This window comes from Neovison vison, chromosome 1, assembly GCF_020171115.1.
Source record: "Neovison vison isolate M4711 chromosome 1, ASM_NN_V1, whole genome shotgun sequence".
Taxonomy (NCBI): Eukaryota; Metazoa; Chordata; class Mammalia; order Carnivora; family Mustelidae; genus Neogale; species Neogale vison.
Genome location: NC_058091.1, coordinates 167,909,792 through 167,929,055, shown reverse-complemented (window position 1 = coordinate 167,929,055; position 19,264 = coordinate 167,909,792). Strand labels below are relative to the sequence as shown.

General features: G+C 38.0%; 1 pseudogene; it reads left to right on the top strand.

The window, feature by feature from the left end:
* The window catches only part of LOC122917054, a 41,948-nt pseudogene extending 24,955 nt beyond the window's left edge, over positions 1 to 16,993 (top strand).
* Positions 16,994 to 19,264: the final 2,271 nt, after the last annotated feature.

Here is a 19,264-nt window from a genome sequence, read left to right as displayed (position 1 = left end):
GAACAGATAGAGACAATGTGGTGTACACACCATAATGGAATATTATTGTGCCATTAAAAAGAATGAGATCTTTCCATTTGCAATGGCATGGATGGGGCCATAGAGTATTATGCTAAGCAAAATTAGTAGCCAGAGAAAGATAAATACTATAAGTTCTCACCTCTTATGAAGAATTTAGGAAACAAAACAAATGAGCAAAGAAAAAAAAAAGAGGGAGAAACAGAGAAAAACTAAGAAAGAGACTCTGAACTCTAGAGAACAAACTGATGGTTATCAGAGGGAAGGTGGGTAGGGGATGCATGAAATAGGGGTTGGGGATTAAAGAATACAGTTGCCATGATGAGCACTGAGTAATGTACAGAATTGTGGGATCACTATATTGTACACCTGAAACTAATCTAACACTGTTGACTATAGTGGAATTAAAATTTAAAACGTAAAAAAAATTAAAAATTTATTTATTTGACAGAGATCACAAGTAGGGAGAGAGGCAGGCAGAGAGACAGAGGGAAGCAGGCTCCCTACTGAGCAGAGAGCCCGATGTGGGACTCGATCCCAAGACCCTGGAATCATGACCTGAGCTGAAGGCAGAGGCTTTAACCCATTGGTTAAAGGCATCCCCCACCCACAAATAAAAAGTTTTAAAAAGGAACTTCTTTTCTTGGATGAAACTTTGAATCTCCCGGAGGATGACCGTGTTCAGCCAGAACCCGTTTCTCACTTTTGGCCAAACCGTGGTAGCAGAAGATGGAGACTCTGGGAGAGGAGGCTGGGAAGGAGAACAGTGTGGGAGACTGGAGTTCAGGTGACAACCCACACTTTACCTCTAGGCAAAGAATTGCTTAGGCCACCCTGATCTCCAATATGAATGTCATCCTGCTATTTCCAAACCAAACACATTAGCATCTTCATTACAGTCTTTCCACAGTATATTAACCACTTTGATAATAAACCATAAAATTCCTTTGTTGGCATATGCTAACAATTTTTTTTTTGGCCCTTTTTTCAAGGATCCAAGATTCTTTCATAGGATGTCTATCCACTCACATCTACCTTTTTCATCAGGGTTCTCAGGTTGGCCGAACACAGCAAAGGCACTTCAGGAAAGCATAGATTTTTGTTTCAGCGATGGGAGGTCCAGAATTCTTGGATTACCAAAGATTCCATGGCAATGAACTTTAAATTCCAAAATAAAGAATCAGAAATGCTTTATTAAAAAAACTACCAGGATTCCTCTTTCAACTTCAGCTTCCATCTTTACAACAGGAAAAAGCTGAATGCGCTGGAATTCATTGACTTTCCTTAGATTTATCAGAAAATTAAGGTGACAGGGCAGACCGCCACCCCCAAATCTGGACAATCGCACATACACAGGGAATCCTAGCCAAGCTGGGTCTGCCTGATCTTGTACTGTATGCACGGTACGGACAGTACAGTCAGTACCAATGGGCACACTTACAGGGCACCTGATGAATCAGGCTGAGTGTGGACTAGACAGAGTGTTAAAAGCTCCTGGGAATCAGTCCTTGGGGGGGGGGGTGCCTCAGACTTCCACGGATTTTACTTCCAGGACCCCCACCAGGTTCTCCTAGGGAAAAGAGAAAAATCCACTCATGTTTTGGGCATTGGAAAGGGAAAGTAACTGTTTTGAAATATGCTACGGGCTTTCTGCATAACAAAAGCCTACACTGTCAGGGAAATTACTCTACCAGAACTATGTATTTTTTTAAGGTTTTACTTAAATTCCAGTTATTGAACACACAGTGTAAAATTAGTTTCAGATGTACAGTATAGTAAGTCAACACTTCTATACAACACCTGGCGCTCATCACAACACAAACATGCCCCAATCTCCATCACCTCTTTCCAGCATCCACCCACCCACCCACCTTCCTACCTGAACCTCATTTGATCTGACCAAAGGGAAATTAGACAACTCCAAACACCTCTAGCTCTCCTGCTTCGTGTAAGGGGAGTATAAAAAGCTAAGAAATGCTTCTAAAAGCTCAGAGCAAGCTAACAGTGGAGGGGGGAAAAATCAGAGAACTGAAGCCTTTAGCACTTACAACTATAGCAAACAGTAAATGTAACCCCCATGACCCCTCAAGTTGCTATGATCTGAAACATCATGTCTGTCTTTCAACACAAACCTATAAGGCTACTGGAAAATGATACAAAGTCTGAAGAGACAAAAGCAAGCATCACAGCCAGACTGAGATAGGACATATTTTGGTATTCTCAGGACTTTAAAATAACTATGACTAACAGGTTAAGGATTCTGACGGAAAAAGTAGGTAACAAGAAAGAACAGATGGCTAATATAAGCAGAGAGATGGAAACATGAAGAATTAAAAAGAGACACTTGAAATAAAAAACCCTGTAAGAGAGATAAACAGAGCTGAAAAAAATGATCAGTGAGCTTAAAGGTAAGTCAGTAGAGATGTTTCAAACTGAAATGCAGAGAGAAAAAAAATTTTTTTAAAAGATGTTATTTATTTATCTGACAGAAAGAGACACAGTGAGAGAGGGAACACAGGCAGGGGGAGTGGGAGAGGGAGAAGCAGGCTTCCTACCACCCTGACCCAGAGCAGGGAGCCTGATTGGGGGCTTGATCCCAGAGCACTGGGATCATGACCTGAGCCAAAGGCAGACACTTGATGACTGATACACTCAGGTGCCCTGAGGAAAAAAAAATTTAAATAGCTATCCAAAAAATGTTGGACAATTACAAAAATTTTAACACTTAGGGGTGCCTGAGTGGTTCAGTGGGTTAAGTGGCAGCCTTTGGCTCAGGGCATGATCCCAGGGTCCTGGGATTGAGTCCCAGGTCAGGATCCCTGCTCAGTGGGGAACCTGCTTCTCTCTCTGCCTGCCCCTCCCCTTCCCTTCCCTCTCCTCCTGCTCATGCCCAGGTGTTCTCTCTCTCTCAAATAAATAAATAAAATCTTTTTAAAAAAGTATAACATTCACACAATGATCCAATTGAGATATGAGGTAACCCAATGGATAAAGAAACAAGAAACATCTTTTTGTTGCCAGAAAGAGACTCAGTTCAAACCTAAAGACATGTATATGCTAAATGTAGCATACCTAAAAAGATATGCCATGTAAATGAAAAGAAAAAAAAAGTTGGGGTAGCAATAGTTATATCAGAAAAAAGGACTTTAAAACAAAAACTGTAATGAGACAAAGGAGGGAATTTCATAATGAAAAAAGGAATCTATCCAACAAGAGGATGTAACAATTGCAAGTATCTATGCACCTAACATAGGAACGTCTCAATAACACATTAGATCTGGTAGACTGAACAGATTATATAGACAGAACACTCCATCCCAAAAGGGCAGAGTACACATTCCTTTCAAGTGCACATGGAACATTCTCCAGGAGAGATCACATATTGGACCGCCTCAGTAAATTTAAGAAGACTGAAATCATATCAAGCATCCTCTCCAACCACAACTGTTTAAGAAATGAGAAATTACAAGAAAAAGTGGAAAAACAAACACAAACAGATGGAGGCTAACCAACATGCTTCCAAATGGGTCAAAGAAGAAATCAGAGAGGAAATTTTAAGAAAAAGATAGAGAAAAATGAACATGGAAAAACAATGGTCCAAAGTATTTGAGATACAGCAAAAGCAATTCTAGAAAGAAAGGTTATAGTGGATGGGGAGGAGCAAGATGGAGGAGAAGTAGGAGACCTAAATTTCATCTGGTCCCAGGAGTTCAGCTAGATCAAACCATTCCGAACGCCTACAAACTCAACAGGAGATCAAAGAAAAGAAGAGCAGCAACTCTAGGAACAGAAAAGCTACAACTTTCTGGAAGCGTCAGAGTGGGGAAGCTGGCCACAGAGACAGAGCCAAGAAGGGGCTCTCAGCTTGGGGTTACGTTAAACCATGATCCCCAGCACAGTCAGGCCACTGCTCTTCGAGCAGGGACTCCACAAGCAGCAGATCTGGGAGAATCAACTTCCTCTCTGGGAGTGCGTGGCAGGGATCTGCAGGGTTTGGAGACTCCAGATGGGGCTCTATGCCAGAGACAGAGATGCTTGTTCACAGGCTGGGTAAGCTCAGTGCTCAGCTGGCTGGAGACCAGGGAGATAGGAGTGACTGAGCACTTTTCTATGAGGGTGCACTGAGGAGTGGGGCCCTGAGCTCTCAGCTCCTCCAGCTGGCGATTAGGAGGCTGCCATCTTCCCATCCTCCAGAGCTCTACGGACAGTGTTCAGGGAACAAAAGCTCCTGAGAGTGAACCCGAGCAGATTGCTTAGCCCTGCCCCTGGCAAGGGCAGTGCAGTTCCTCCTCAGGCAAAGACATTTGAGAATCAGGGCAACAGAAGATCAGAAAGAACATCCAGTCAAGATCAAGTTCACCTATCAGAGAAAACTGGAAAACTCAAGAGATACAGGAATACAGCACACAGAATTCATGGCTTTTCCCCCCATGATTATTTAGTCTTTCGAAGTTAAATTTTAAAATTTTCTTTCTTTTTCTTTGTTTTTTGAAATTTTCCCTCTTTCCTATTTTAACATTGTCTTATCAATACATTTTTAAAAATATTTTAATTTTCATTTTTATAGTCATATTCTTTTTTTAAAAATATTTATTTATTTATTTCTCAGAGACAGAGAGCGAGCACACAAGCAGGCAGAGTGGCAGGCGTAGGTGGAGAGAGAAGCAGACCCCCTGCCAAGCAAGGAGCCTGATGCAGGACTTGATCCCAGGACTTTGGGATCATGACCTGAGTTGAAGGCAGTGGCTTAACCGACTGAGCCACCCAGGTATCCCTACAGTCATATTCTATCCCTCAGTTGTATTTAACCTTATTGTGTGTGTGTGTATGCACATGTGCGTGCGTGTATGTATGTATATGTATGTGTATGTGTGTGTGTGTGCGTGTGTATTTGTTTTTCTTTCTTTAAAATTTTGCAATAGTTCTTCTAACAGACCAAAATATACCTTAAATCTAGTGTCTAGCTTTGTTCTAGTCTTCTGCCTGATCACATTCTCTTTTATTTTTTAATTTTTTTCTTTTTTCAACCAACTTCTCAATTCACTTTTTAAAAATCTTTTTAAATTTTCAACTTTATAGTTATATTCCATCCCTTCATTGTATTTACCCTTATTTTTATTTATGTGTATATATATATATGTTTTTCTTTTTTAAAAATTTTGGGAGGCAGTTTCTTCTAACAGGCCAAAAGACACTCCAAATCAAGTGTGTGGCTCTGTTCTATTTACCAGCTTGATTGTATACTTTTTTTCCTTTCTTTTCCCCCAAGTTTCAGGTCTCTTGATTTGTTGAGTGTGTATTTTTCTGGGGTTCTTGTTACCCTTTTAGGATTTTATTCTCTCATTCATGTATTCTTCTCTGGCAAAACGACAAAGTGGAAAAACTCCCCGCAAAGAGCAAGAGGCAGTACCAACAGCTAGCACCTAATCAATACAGATGTTAAATGAAAGAATTCATGGAAACAAATGAAAATGAAAACACAACTGTTCAAAATCTTTGGGGGTACGGCAAGTGGTCCTAAGAGGAAAGTATATAGCCATACAAACCTTTCTCAAGAAATAAGAAAGGTCTCAAATACACAAGTTAACGCTAACCTAAAGGAGCTGGAGAAAGAACAGCAAAGAAAGACTAAACCCAGTAGGAGAAGAGAAACAGTAAAGATCACAGCAGACATCAATGAAATAGAAACCAAAAGAACAATAGAACAAATCCATGAAACTAGGAGCTGGTTCTTTGAAAGAATTAATCAGATTGATAAACCCTTGATCAGACTTATCAAAAAGAAAAGAGAAAGGACCCAAATTAATAAAATTATGAATGAAAGAGGAGAGATCACAACCAACACCAAAGAAATACAAACAATTATAAGAACATATTATGAGTCACTATATGCTAGCAAATTAGATAAGCTGGAAGAGATGGATTCATTCCTAGAGACATATAAACTACCAAAACTGAACAAGGAAGAAATAGAAAATGTGAAGAGACCCATAACCAGTAAGGAGATTGAAGCAGTCATCAAAAATCTCCTAACAAGAGCTGAGGGCCAGACTGCTTCCCAGGGGAATTCTACTAAACATTTAAAGAAGAACTAATTCCTGTTCTCCTGAAACTGTTCAAAAAAATAGAAATGGAAGGAAAACTTCCAAACTAATATTATTAGACCAGCATTACCTTGATTCCAAAACCAGACGAAGACCCCATCAAAGAGAATTACAGATGGATGCAAAAATTCTCACCAAAATACTAGCCAATAGGATCCAATGGTACATTAAAAGGATTATTCACCATGATCAAGTGGGATTTATTCCTGGGCTGGAAGTTTGGTTCAATATCCTCAAATCAATCAATGCAACACAATACATTAATAAAAGAAAGAACAAGAACCATATGACACTCTCAATAAATGCAGAAAAAGCATTTGACAAAGTACAGCATCCTTTCTTAATCAAAAGTCTTCAAAGTGTAGGGATAGAGGGGACATACCTCAATATCACCAAAGTCATCTATGAAAATGAAAAACCACAGCAAATATCATTCTTAGTTGGGAAAACCTGAAAGCTTTTCCCACAAGGTCAGGGACAAGGCAGGGCTGTCCACTATCACCACTGCTATTCAACACAGTACTAGAAGTCCTAGCCTCAGCAATCAGACAACAGAAAGAAATTAAAGGCACCAAATTGGCAAAGATGAAGTCAAACTCTCACTCTTTGAAGATGATATGATATTTTATGTGGAAAACCCAAAAGATTCCCCTCCAAAACTGCTAGAACTCATATAGGAATTCAGTAAAGTGTCAGGATATAAAATCAATGCACAGAAATCAGTTGCATTTTTATATACCAACAACAACACAGAAGAAAGAGAAATTAAGGAGTTGATTCCATTTACAATTACACCCCAAACCATTACATACCTAGGAATAAATTCAACCAAAGAGACAAAAAAATCTGTATTCAGGAAACAATAGAATACTCATGAAAGAAACTGAGGAAGACACAAAGAAATGGAAAAATGTTCCATGCTCATGGATTGGAAGAACAAATATTGTGAAAATGTCTATGCTACCTAAAGCAATCTACACATTTAATCCAGTTCTTATCAAAATACCATCAACTTTTTTTCAAAGAAATGGAATAATCCTAAAACTTTTATGCAACCAGAAAAGACCCCAAATAGCCAGAGGAATGTAGAAAAAGAAAACCAAAGTTGGTGGCATCACAATTCCAGACTTCAAGCTCTATTACAAACCTGTAATCATCAAGACAGTATGGTACTGGCACAAAAACAGACACATAGATCAATGGAACGGAATAGAGAGTCCAGAAATGGGCCCTCAATTCTATGGTCAATAATTTTTGACAAAGCAGGAAAGACTGTCCAATGTAAAAGACCATCCCTTCAACAAATGGTGTTAGGAAAACTGGACAGCCACATGCAGAAGAATGACCATTTCCTGACACCACACACAAAAATAGATTCAAAATGTGAGACAGGAATCCATCAAAATACTTGAGGAGAGGGCGCCTGGGTGGCTCAGTGGGTTAAGCCACTGCCTTCAGCTCAGGTCATGATCTCAGGGTCCCGGGATCGAGTCCCGCATCGGGCTCTCTGCTCAGCAGGGAGCCTGCTTCCTCCTCTCTCTCTCTGCCTACCGCTCTGCCTACTTGTGATCTCTCTCTGTCAAATAAATAAATAAAATCTTTAAAAAAAATACTTGAGGAGAACACAGGCAGCAACCTCTTTGACCTCAGCTGCAGAAACTTCTTCCTAGAAATATGGCTGATGACAAGGGAAGCAAGGGCAAAAATGAACTATTGGGATTTCATCAAAATCAAAAGCTTTTGCACAGCAAAGGAAACAGTCAACAAAACCAAAACACAACATACAGAATGGGAGAAGAAATTTGCAAATGACGTATCAGATAAAGGGCTAGTATCCAAAATCTATAAAGAACTTATCAAACTCAATACCCAAGGAACAAAGAATCTAATCAAGAAATGGGCAGAGGACATGAATAGACATTTATGCAAAGAAGACATCCAAATGGCCAACAGACACATGAAAAGGTGCTCAACATCACTTGGCATCAGGGAAATACAAATCAAAATCACAATGAGGTACCACCTCATACCAGTCAGAATGGCTAAAATTAACCAGTCAGGAAACAACAAATGTTGGTAACGATGCAGAGAAAGGGGAACCTCCTATACTGTTGGTGGGGATGCAAGCTGGTGCAGCCACTCTAGAAAACAGTATGGAGGTTCCTCAAGTAGTTGAAAATAGAGCTACCCTGTGACCCAGCAACTGCACTATTGGGTATTTACCCCAAGGATACAAATGTAGGGATCTGAAGGGGCACGTGAACCCCAATGTTTATAGCAGCTATGTCTACAATAGCCAAAATATGGAAAGAGCCTAGATGTCCATTGACAGATGAATGGGTAGAGAAGAAGTGGTACAAAATGGACAGAAGACATGAAATGACACTTCTCCAATGAAGACATACAAATGGCTATCAGACACATGAAAAAATATTCAGCCATCAGGGAGATCAAATCAAAACCACATTGAGATACCACCTTACTTACACCAGTTAGAACGGCCAAAATTAATAAGACAGGAAACAACGTGTGTTGGAGAGGATGTGAAGAAAGGGGAACCCTATAACACTGTTGGTGGGAATGCAAGTTGGTGCAGCCACTTTGGAGAACAGTGTGGTGATTCCTTAAGAAATTAAAAATAAAACTTCCCTATGACCTGGCAATTGCACTCCTGGGTATTTACCCCAAAGATACAGATGTAGTGAAAAGAAGGGCCATCTGTATCCCAATTTCATAGCAACAATGGCCACAGTCACCAAATTGTGGAAAGAACCAAGATGCCCTTCAATGGTTGAATGGATAAGGAAGATGTGGTCCATATACACTATGGAGTATTATGCCTCCATCAGAAAGGATGAATACCCAACTTTTGTAGCAACATGGACGGGACTGGAAGAGATTATGCTGAGTGAAATAAGTCAAGCAGAGAGAGTCAATTATCATACGGTTTCACTTACTTGTGGAGCATAAGAAACAACACAGACGACATGGGGAGATGGAGAGAAGGGAGTTGAGGGAAATTGGAGGGGGAGATAAACCATGAGAGACTATGGACTCTGAAAAACAATCTGAGGGTTTTGAAGGGGTGGTGGGTGGGAAGTTGGGTGAGCCTGGTGGTGGGTATTATGGAGGGCACATATTGCATGGAGCACTGGGTGTGGTGCATAAACAATGAATTCTGGTATGCTGAAAAATTAAAAAGGAAGATGTGGTCCATATACACTATGGAGTATTATGCCTCCATCAGAAAGGATGAATACCCAACTTTTGTAGCAACATGGACGGGACTGGAAGAGATTATGCTGAGTGAAATAAGTCAAGCAGAGAGAGTCAATTATCATATGGTTTCACTTATTTGTGGAGCATAACAAATAGCATGGAGGACAAGGGGCGTTAGAGAGGAGAAGGGAATTTGGATAAATTGGAAGGGGAGGTGAACCATGAGAGACTATGGACTCTGAAAAACAGTCTGAGGGGTTTGAAGTGGCGGGGGGGTGGGAGGTTGGGGTACCAGGTGGTGGGTATTATAGAGGGCACGGCTTGCATGGAGCACTAGGTGTGGTGAAAAAATAATGAATACTGTTTTTCTGAAAATAAATAAATTTAAAAAAATAAAAAATTAAAAAAAAGAAGTGGTATATATATACAATGGAATACTATGCAGCCATCAAAAAACCAAAATCTTAACATTTGCAATGACATGGATGGAACTACAGGGTAAAAAACTAAATGAAAGTAGTCAAGCAGAGAAAGACAATTATCATATGATCTCACTGATATGAGGAATTTGAGAAACGAGACAGAGAATCATAGGGGAAGGGAGGGAAAAATGAAACAAGATGAAACCAGAGAGGGAGGCAAATGATAAGAGATTCTTAATTTCAGGAAACAAACTGAGGGTTTCTAGAAGGGAAGGGGTGGGGTGGCTGAGTGATGGACATTGGGGAGGGTATGTGCTATGGTGAGTACTGTGAGTTGTCTAAGACTGATGAATCACAGAGCTATACCCTGAAACAAATAATACATTATATATTAATAAAAAAAGAAAGTTTATAGTGACACAGGTCTACCTGAGTAAGATAGATCTCTTGATCTGCAGTCAAATGCTCTAGCCCTGAGCTATAGCCCCAGGTTAAGACAGATCTCAAATTAGCCATCTAACCTTATAAATAAAGGAACCATAAAAATAAGAACAAAGCTCAAGGTTAATAGAAAATAGGAAATAATAAAGATCAGAGATGAAATAAATGAAAGAGACTTAAAAAATAGAAAAGGTCTATGAAACTAAGAGCTAGTACTTTGCAAAAATAGACAATTTTGATAAACTTTTAGCCAGACCACTCAAGGCAAAAAGGGAGAGGACCAAATAATTAAAATCAGAAAAAAAGATAACCACCAATACCACAGAAATATAGAAGATTATAAGAGACTACTACTAAAAATTATATGCCAACAAAGTGGAAAATAGATAAATTTGTAGACACATACAATCCTACAAAACTGAATCAGGTAGCAATAGAAAATCTGGACAGACCAATTGCTAGCTAGTAATAAAACAGAATCATGAATAAAAAACTCCCAACAAACTAAAGACAAGGACCAGACTGCTTCACAGGTGAGTGAATTGTACTAAACAGTTAAAGAAGAGTAATACCTATGCTTCTCAAACTATCCCCACGAAGTAAAAGATAAATTCCAAATTCAGCATCACCCTGATTCCAAACCAAAGATGCTACAAAAAAGTGAAACTACAGGCCAATACCCCTGATGAACCTAGATGAAAATATCTTCAAAGAAATATTAGCAAACTGAATTCAAAGATACATGAAAGGATTATTTCATGGACTGCAACATCTATCAATGTTGTAATCTATTAATGTAATATATTCAGTTAACAAAAGGAAGGATAAAAAATCATAAGATCACGAAATGCAGAAAAAACATTTTATGAAATTCAACACGTGTTCATGATATAAATGCTCAAAAAAAGTGTGGGTAGAGGGAACACACCCCAGCATAATAAAGGGTTATAAATCACAGACTCACAGCTACCATCATACTCAATGGTGAAAACCTGATTTTTCTTTAAAATCAGGAAGAATGATGTTCACTCATGCCACTTCTATTCAGTGTAGGACTGGAAGTTCTAGCCAGGGCAATCAGACAAGAAAAAGAAACAAAAGGCATGCAAATTGGTAAAGAAGAAGTCAAACCATCATTATTTGTAACTGATACTATATATAGAAAACCATAAAGACCCCTGCAAAAACTATTAGAAGCAATAAATGAATTCAATAATATTGACTATACAAAATTAATATACAGAAAACCTGTTGCATTTTCATATACTAATAACAAAGTTGCAGAAAGAGATACAAAGAAAACAATTCCATTTATGATTACACCAAAAAAGAATAAAATACTGAGGAATAAATTTAACCAAAGAGGTTAAGACTTATATTCTGAAAACTGTTAAGACATTGATGAAAAAAGTGAAGTCAGCACAAATGCAAAGGCATACCATGCTCATGGAAGAGTTGGTATGTTAAAATGTCCACATTACCCCCAAATGATCCAAGGATTTGATGGAACCACCATCAAAATTCCAACTATATTTTTCATGTAACTAGAACAAATAATTCTAAAATGCACCACAAAGAACCTTGAATAGCCAAAGCAGTCCTGAGAGAGAACAAAGCTGGAGGTATCACAAACTCTGATTTCAAACTACACTACAAAGCTATAGTAAACAAAACACCATGGTACTGGCACAAATATAGACACACAGACCAATAGAACAGAATAGAGAATTCCGAAATAAATCCACACTTATACAGTCAATTAATCTATGGCAAAAAGGATAAGAACATACAATGGGAAAAGACAGTCTCTTCAATAAATGGTGTTGGGAAAACTGGACAGCTACTTCAAAAGAATGAAACTGGACCCCTTTCTTACACCATACAGCCAATTAAACTCAAAGTGGATTAAAGACATAAATATGAGACCTGAATCCATAAAGGTTCTAAAAGAAAACACACAGAAATAATTTCTTTGACAGCAGCCTTAGCAACTTTTTTCTGGATAAGTCTCCTAGGCAAGAGAAACAAAGCAGAAATAAACTATTGAAACTACACCAAACTAAAAAACTTTTACACAGTGAAAGAAACTAAATAAAATGACAAGGCACATACTGAATGTGAGAAAACATTTGTGAATGATATAAGCAGTAGGAGATTAATATCCAAAATATATAAAGAATTTATACAACACCTAAAAAACCCACAAATAATCAGATTAAAAAATGAGCAGGGCACCTGAATGGACATTTTTCCAGAGGAGACATAGAGATGGCCAACTAACACATGGAAAGATGCTCAACATCATTAATCATCAGGGAAATCCAAATCTTAGCCACAATGAGGTATCACCTCCCACCTGTCAGAATGGCTAGTGTCAGAAAGACAAGAAATAACAAGTGCTGGCAAGGATGTTGAGAAAAGGGAAGCTTCGTGCACTATTAGTGGGAAAAAAATTGATGCCACCACTGTAGTAAAGAGTATGAAGTTTCCTCAAAAAATTAAAAATAAAAATACCATAGAATCCAGTAATTCCATTACTCAGTATTTACCTCAAAGAAACAAAAACAGTAGTTCAGAAATATATATCTATGTACACTGAAGCATTATTTACAATGGCCAAGATGGGAACCAAACTAAATGTCCATTGATAAATAAGTGGATACAAGTAGATGTAGGTGTATACAGACTCACATACAATCGAATATTACTCAGCCATGAAAAAGAATGAGATCTTGACATTAATGAAAACATGGGTGGACCTAGAGTATATTATGCTAAGTGAAGTAAGTCAGATAGAAAGGCAAACACTCTATGATTTCACATATATTTGGAATCTAAAAAAACAAATAAACAACAAACACAAAACCCCAGAGAAGAGGGGTGTGGAACATGAGCAAAATAGGTAAAGGGAATTAAGAGGTACAAACTTCCAGTTATGAAATACGTAAGTCACAGTGATGAAAAAGTGAAGTATAGAGAATATAGTCTATAATATTATAATACTGTCTGGTGACAGATTGTAACTGCACTTATAATAGTGAATACTGCCTAATGTATAGAATTGTCAAAACATGACATTGTACACCTGGAACTAATATAACATTGTATATCAACTATATTTCAATAGTAATAACTTAGCTGAAAAAAATCTGGGGGACTACTGTTTGTTCAAAGTAATGAAAGTAACAATGTATTATGAGATTAAAGTATATGGATAAGTTAAAGGAATGATAAAAATGTCATAAGGAAAGGATATGGAATTGGGAATATTCTTATAACTGCACAGCCCATGAAACAGCCTAGTATTAGATGAAAGTAGGCAGATGAAATGAAAATGTATATTGCAAACTTTAGGGCAACCAATAAAAATCTTAAAGGAGTATAATATGCTAAGAAAGGAGGAAAAATGGAATCATATAAAATGCTCAATTAAAACCAGGGAAAGCAGAAAAACAGGAGAAGGTTTTTGTTTTTTTTAAAGAACAGACATAATCGATGAGAAAAACTTATAACCATGTTAAATATTAATCCAAATAAGTCAATCACTTTCACTGTGAGTGGCCTGAGTATACCAATTAAAAGAGACCATCAGAGTAGATTAAAATAGGAAAAGACTCACTATATACTGTCTGTAAGACACCCACTTTAAATACAAAGACACATATAGATTAACAGTAAAGGGATGGAGAAAGATATACCATGCTAACTCTAATAAAAAAAAAAGATGGAGAAGCTATATTAATTCCAGACAAAGCTAATTTCAAAAGTAGAAAAGTTACGAGACAAAGAGATGTTACATCATGATAAAGGAATCAATTCTCTAAGAAGATATAATAATCCTTAATATGTATGCACTTAAGACAGGGCATCAAAATATGTGAGACAAGAACTGATAGAACTGTACAAATATTACATTTGGAGATTAAAATGTGTCTTTATCAGTAACTGACCCATCCAGTTGGCAGAAAATCAGGAAGGACAGGGTTTAACTAGATAACACTATCAATCAGTTGGACCTAATTGACAGTCTATAGAATATTTGAGCCAACCACAGCAGAATACACATGTTTCTCAAGCTCACATGGAACATTCACCAAGATATTCTACATTCTGGGCCATAAAAACACCTTAACAATTTTTTTTAAAGAAAGTGTGCACGTTTGTGGAGTGGGAATAAGTGAGGACAGAGAGAGAGAGGATCTTAAGTAGGCTCCACGCCCAGCACAGAGCCCGATGCGATGCTCAGTCTCACGACCCTGAAGTCATGACCTGAGCCAAAATCAAGAGTTGACAACCAACTCACTGAGCCACCCCAGTGAACCAACAATTTTCCATTAATGAAAATCATACAAATTGTTCTCTCAGATCACAATGGAATTAAACTGGAACTCAATAACCTAAAGGTATCTAGAAAATACCAAAAAAATTTAGAGATTAAATAACACACTTTTAATAACACTTGGGTCAAAGAGGAAAGCAAAAGAGAGGTTTAAAAATATTTTCTACCTAAATGAAAATGAAAATACAGCATATTAAAATATGTAGGATGCAATAAGAACAAGGCTTATAGGGAAATTTATAGCAATTAATATATATATTAGAAAATCAGAAGTTTCTAAAATCAGTAACCTAGGCTTCCACCTTAGGAAACCAGAGAAAAATGAGCTCTGTAAACTCAAAGCAAACAGAAGAAAAGAAATAATAAAAATTAAAACAGAAATCAGTGAATTTAAAAACAGAAAATCACTAAAGAAAAATCAATGATCACCAAACATTACCTTTTTGATATAACTCTATCGGGGCTAACAAGAGAAAAAAAAAAAAGAGAGTGAAATCACAAATTACAAATACACAAATATCAGAAATGAAAGAGGGATCACCACTATTGATCCCACAGACACTAAAAAGAGATATTACAAACAATTCTATGCCCCCAAATTTAATAGATTCAATAAAATTCTCTGAAAGACACAAAACTTACACAATGAGAAATCCATACTCTGAATAGAGCTATATCTATTAAAGAAACTAAAATAATAACTTTCTAAAAAGACAGCGCCAAGCACAGATGTTTTCACCAGTAAATTCTGCCACACAATTGAGAATGAAATAATACCAATTCTCTACAATATCTTCCAGAAACTAGAAGCAGAGAGAACTCTTGTGAACGTATTCTACAAGGCCAGAATTACCCTAATACATAAACCGGATGAAGACTTTACAAGTAAACTACAGACTGCTACCTTTCATGAACATAGTTGCAAAAATTCTCGACAAAATGTTAGCAAATGGATCAAAAAATGTATTAAAAATTATACACCATGAGCAACGAGGGTTTATCCCAGGCATGCAAGGCCAGTACAACATTTGAAAATCAACTAATTAGGGACGCCTGGGTGGCTCAGTGGGTTAAGCCTCTGCCTTCAGCTCAGGTCATGATCTCAGGGTCCTGGGATTGAGCCCCCCATCGGGCTCTCCATTTGGTGGGGAGCCTACTTCCTCCTCTCTCTCTGCCTAATTCTCTGCCTACTTGTGCTCTCTCTCTCTCTCTCTGTCGAATAAATAAATAAAATTTAAAAAAAAGAAAATCAACTAATGTAATTCATCACACTGATAGGCTAAACAAGAAAAATCATACAAAGCATGTATATAAATGCATAAAGTCATTGAAAAAATCCAACACTTATTCATGATTAAAATCAACAAGCTAGGAATAGAGGGGGACCTCTTCAACATGATAAAGAAAATCTACAGAAACCTATAGCAAACCCCACATATCTCGTGATGAGAAACTAGATCCTTCTCCAAAGACTGGGTAGAAGATAAAGATGTCCACTCTTCATCGACTCCTATTTAACCTTGTTCAGGAATAAAATCAGGGGATAGCCAAGCTGGAAACCGGAGAAGTTCAAAGTACCTGGGTTTTTCAACAGCTTGGAGGAAGCATGCATTCAGCAATCCACATGGTTCATCTCAAAGTATCGTAAGGAAAATTGGTACTAATTTATCGCTGATCCAGTGCCCAAAAGTTCAGTTCCAGCTCACCAGCCCTACAACAAAACAGAGCCCGAGCCATCCTGGAGAGGATGCAGTGGTGTCTTTTGCTGATGGCGGATGGGTAGCCAAAGAAGAAGGAGAGTGTTCAGCAAGACCAAGGACAGAGCTCAGATCAAGGGAGTCTCTTCAGGATGACCTTCCTTTCTTTGAGAAGCTGCCAAGCAGGCAGTGTTCCTTACCAAACCTGTCTCCAGAAGAGCTTCCACAGAAGACAGCACTAGCAAATGAGGAGGCACTGCAGAATAGCTTCCACATTGCAGAAGATCTGTGCCCTTGAAAATGAACTTGCTGCTCTCAGAGCTCAGATTGCCAAAACTGTGACCCAGTAAGAACAGCAACATGTTATTCCAGGTGACTTAGATCCTACCACATCTGTTATTACCCACCATCCTCTGTCCCTCTACCGCCCCCACCCCCACCTCCCCCAACCCTCCCCCATTGGGGCTCCACCAAAGTATATCACCAGCTGCCGACCTGATGAAAGAGCGAAGAGAGAAAAAAACCTGTGCTGGAAAGACCTTGGTTAAGAACAGTCCAAAGAAACCTGATATGACAAATACGTTAGAGATCCTTAAAGATAGGAACAGTGTACAATGTCGGTCAGTGAAAAGTTCAGAACGGGATATAAAGCCCAAACCGGTGAATGCTATGGACCCTTCTGCCCTCCTACCAGGGGCTCTGAAAAAGGCATTTGCCTATCGATATCGAAGCCATAGTCAAGGTGAAATCTAAAACCTGCATCAGAGGCCACCTCAGAACGGTGCTGTTGGGGCCACACCTGTCGAAGTCTACATGAAATATGAAGGCTTTAATTGAAAATGTTTCAACTTCCTACTAGACAGCAGAGAAAAAAACTATCCTTGTTCCAGCTGTTGGTTTGTTAGGGCTGTTTGATGAGTGGAAATCAACACAATTGAGTAAATACCTGAATTTAGTATTCAGTGGTCTCCTTTACATCTCATCAGACTCAGCAATAACAAAAGTACTCTAAGTTTGTGGGTTGGTTTTTTTTTAAGGATTTTATTTATTAATTTGACAGACAGAGATCACAAGTAGGCAGAGAGGCAGGCAGAGAGAGAAGAAGCAGGCTCCCCGCTGAGCAGAGAGCCTGAAGTAGGGCTCAATCCCAGGACCCCGAGATCATGACCTGAGCCAAAGGCAGAGGCTTTAACCCACTGAGCCACCCAGGCGCCCCGGGTTGTTTTTTTTTTAATGAGAAGATTAGTTCTGAACTGGGATTCCCATAATGTGTATTCAGACATGTGTTTTCTTTTTTTTCAGACATGTGTTTTTAATGTAGTCAGGATGTTTAGGTTTCTAGTCTTGAAAACAATTATATAGATTTCAGAAGAAAGGACATTTGTAGAGGTGTTTTTAATTCTTAATACTAACTTATGTCTGCAGATATTTTATATGCACATTTTGGATATAAAATAGTATATAAAATTTAATAATGACGTCAGTGAGGGTACTGTTACCATCATTAGTGGTCATTGATCATTTACTACTCAGTGACAGAACAAGGTTGTTGTAGTGAAATATTTAGGATTGGAACCTTTTTGCCTCGAATAGGACTTTTACTTTAGATTCTCTCATTTCCTTGGAGATGGGGTTCAGGTAGGAACCAGATAATGTTCACTGCTGAAAATTCCATAATGCTTTCATTTAAAGGAAAGTCAAAGACTATGAAAGCTGCTTTCACTTCAGTGCTGTCCTGTGCTAAGGGGAAAAAAATGTAGTTTTCACATAGTGAGAAATCAAATTATTGAATTAAATCTGTAACAGGAGAAAACGAGAACGTACCATCTTTTTTTTCCCCCAGTTGAATAAATGGCATCAAAAAGATGAATTGTTGCTAAGTTGATATATAATGGAAATAGCAATATAACGGAGTTTTAAGATTTTTAATATTGGTCAAATATAGTAGCTATATAATGAAACCTTGAATAGGTGAAAGAATTTCCTATTAAGTTGTTCATCATTGGTCAGAGTGCTGTCCTGTTGAATTACATTAAGCAGCAAACCTTAGGTGCTATTGGAATTGTTGTAAGTGATCATTTGTGAATGCTTGGTAAATCTTCATGGTTTTCTGTATTTCTGTTAAACTCAGCTATAGTTAATGCCAGAATCTCCTACCATGAGTAAATATTTGATTTACTCAAATCTAGTAAAAAGAAGTGGAGATAGGAAGAGTACTTACTTTTTTTAAGAGTAACTTAAAAGACACTTACTTTTAAGTTACTGAAAATATGTGCAATAAGTTACTGAAAATATGTGCAATGTTCTCAATATTAGCAAAGGTTATTCAGCTTAAATCTAACTGTGACTGGGTACCTGGATGATTCAGTGGGTTAAATCTTCTGCCTTCGGCTCAGGTCATGGTCCCAGGGTCCTGGGATGGAGCCCCACATGGGCTCCCTGCTCAGCAGGGAGCTTGCTTCCTCCTCTCTGTCTCTGCCCGCCTTTCTGCCTACTTGTGACCTCTCTCTCTGTGTCAAATAAATTAATAAAATCTTAAAAAATAAAAAAGAAATCAATGGTATTTATATGAACTGTGAAACACCTGAAAAAGAAATAAATAATCCTGTTCACAATAGCATCAAAACAGTAAAAACTTAGGAATACATTTAACCAAAGAAATGAAAGAGCTGTGGAAAAAAATATATAAAACTTTCATGAAAGAAACTGGGAAGAAATAAACGAAAATGTATTCTGTGTGTTTGGTTCAGAATTAATATTAATAAAATGTCCATACTACCCAAGGCCATCTATAGATTTAATGCAGTCACTATCACCATTCCAATGGTGTCACAGAATTTGTCACAGAAACACAAGAAACAATCCTAAAATGTGTAGGGAACCACAGAAGACCCTGAACAGCCAAGCAATCATAAAAAAGAAAAACAAAGTCAGAGGCATAACATTTCCAGATTTCAAACTATACTACAAAGTTACAGTACTTAAAACTAGGATACTGGCATAAAAATAGATGCATGGGCCAAG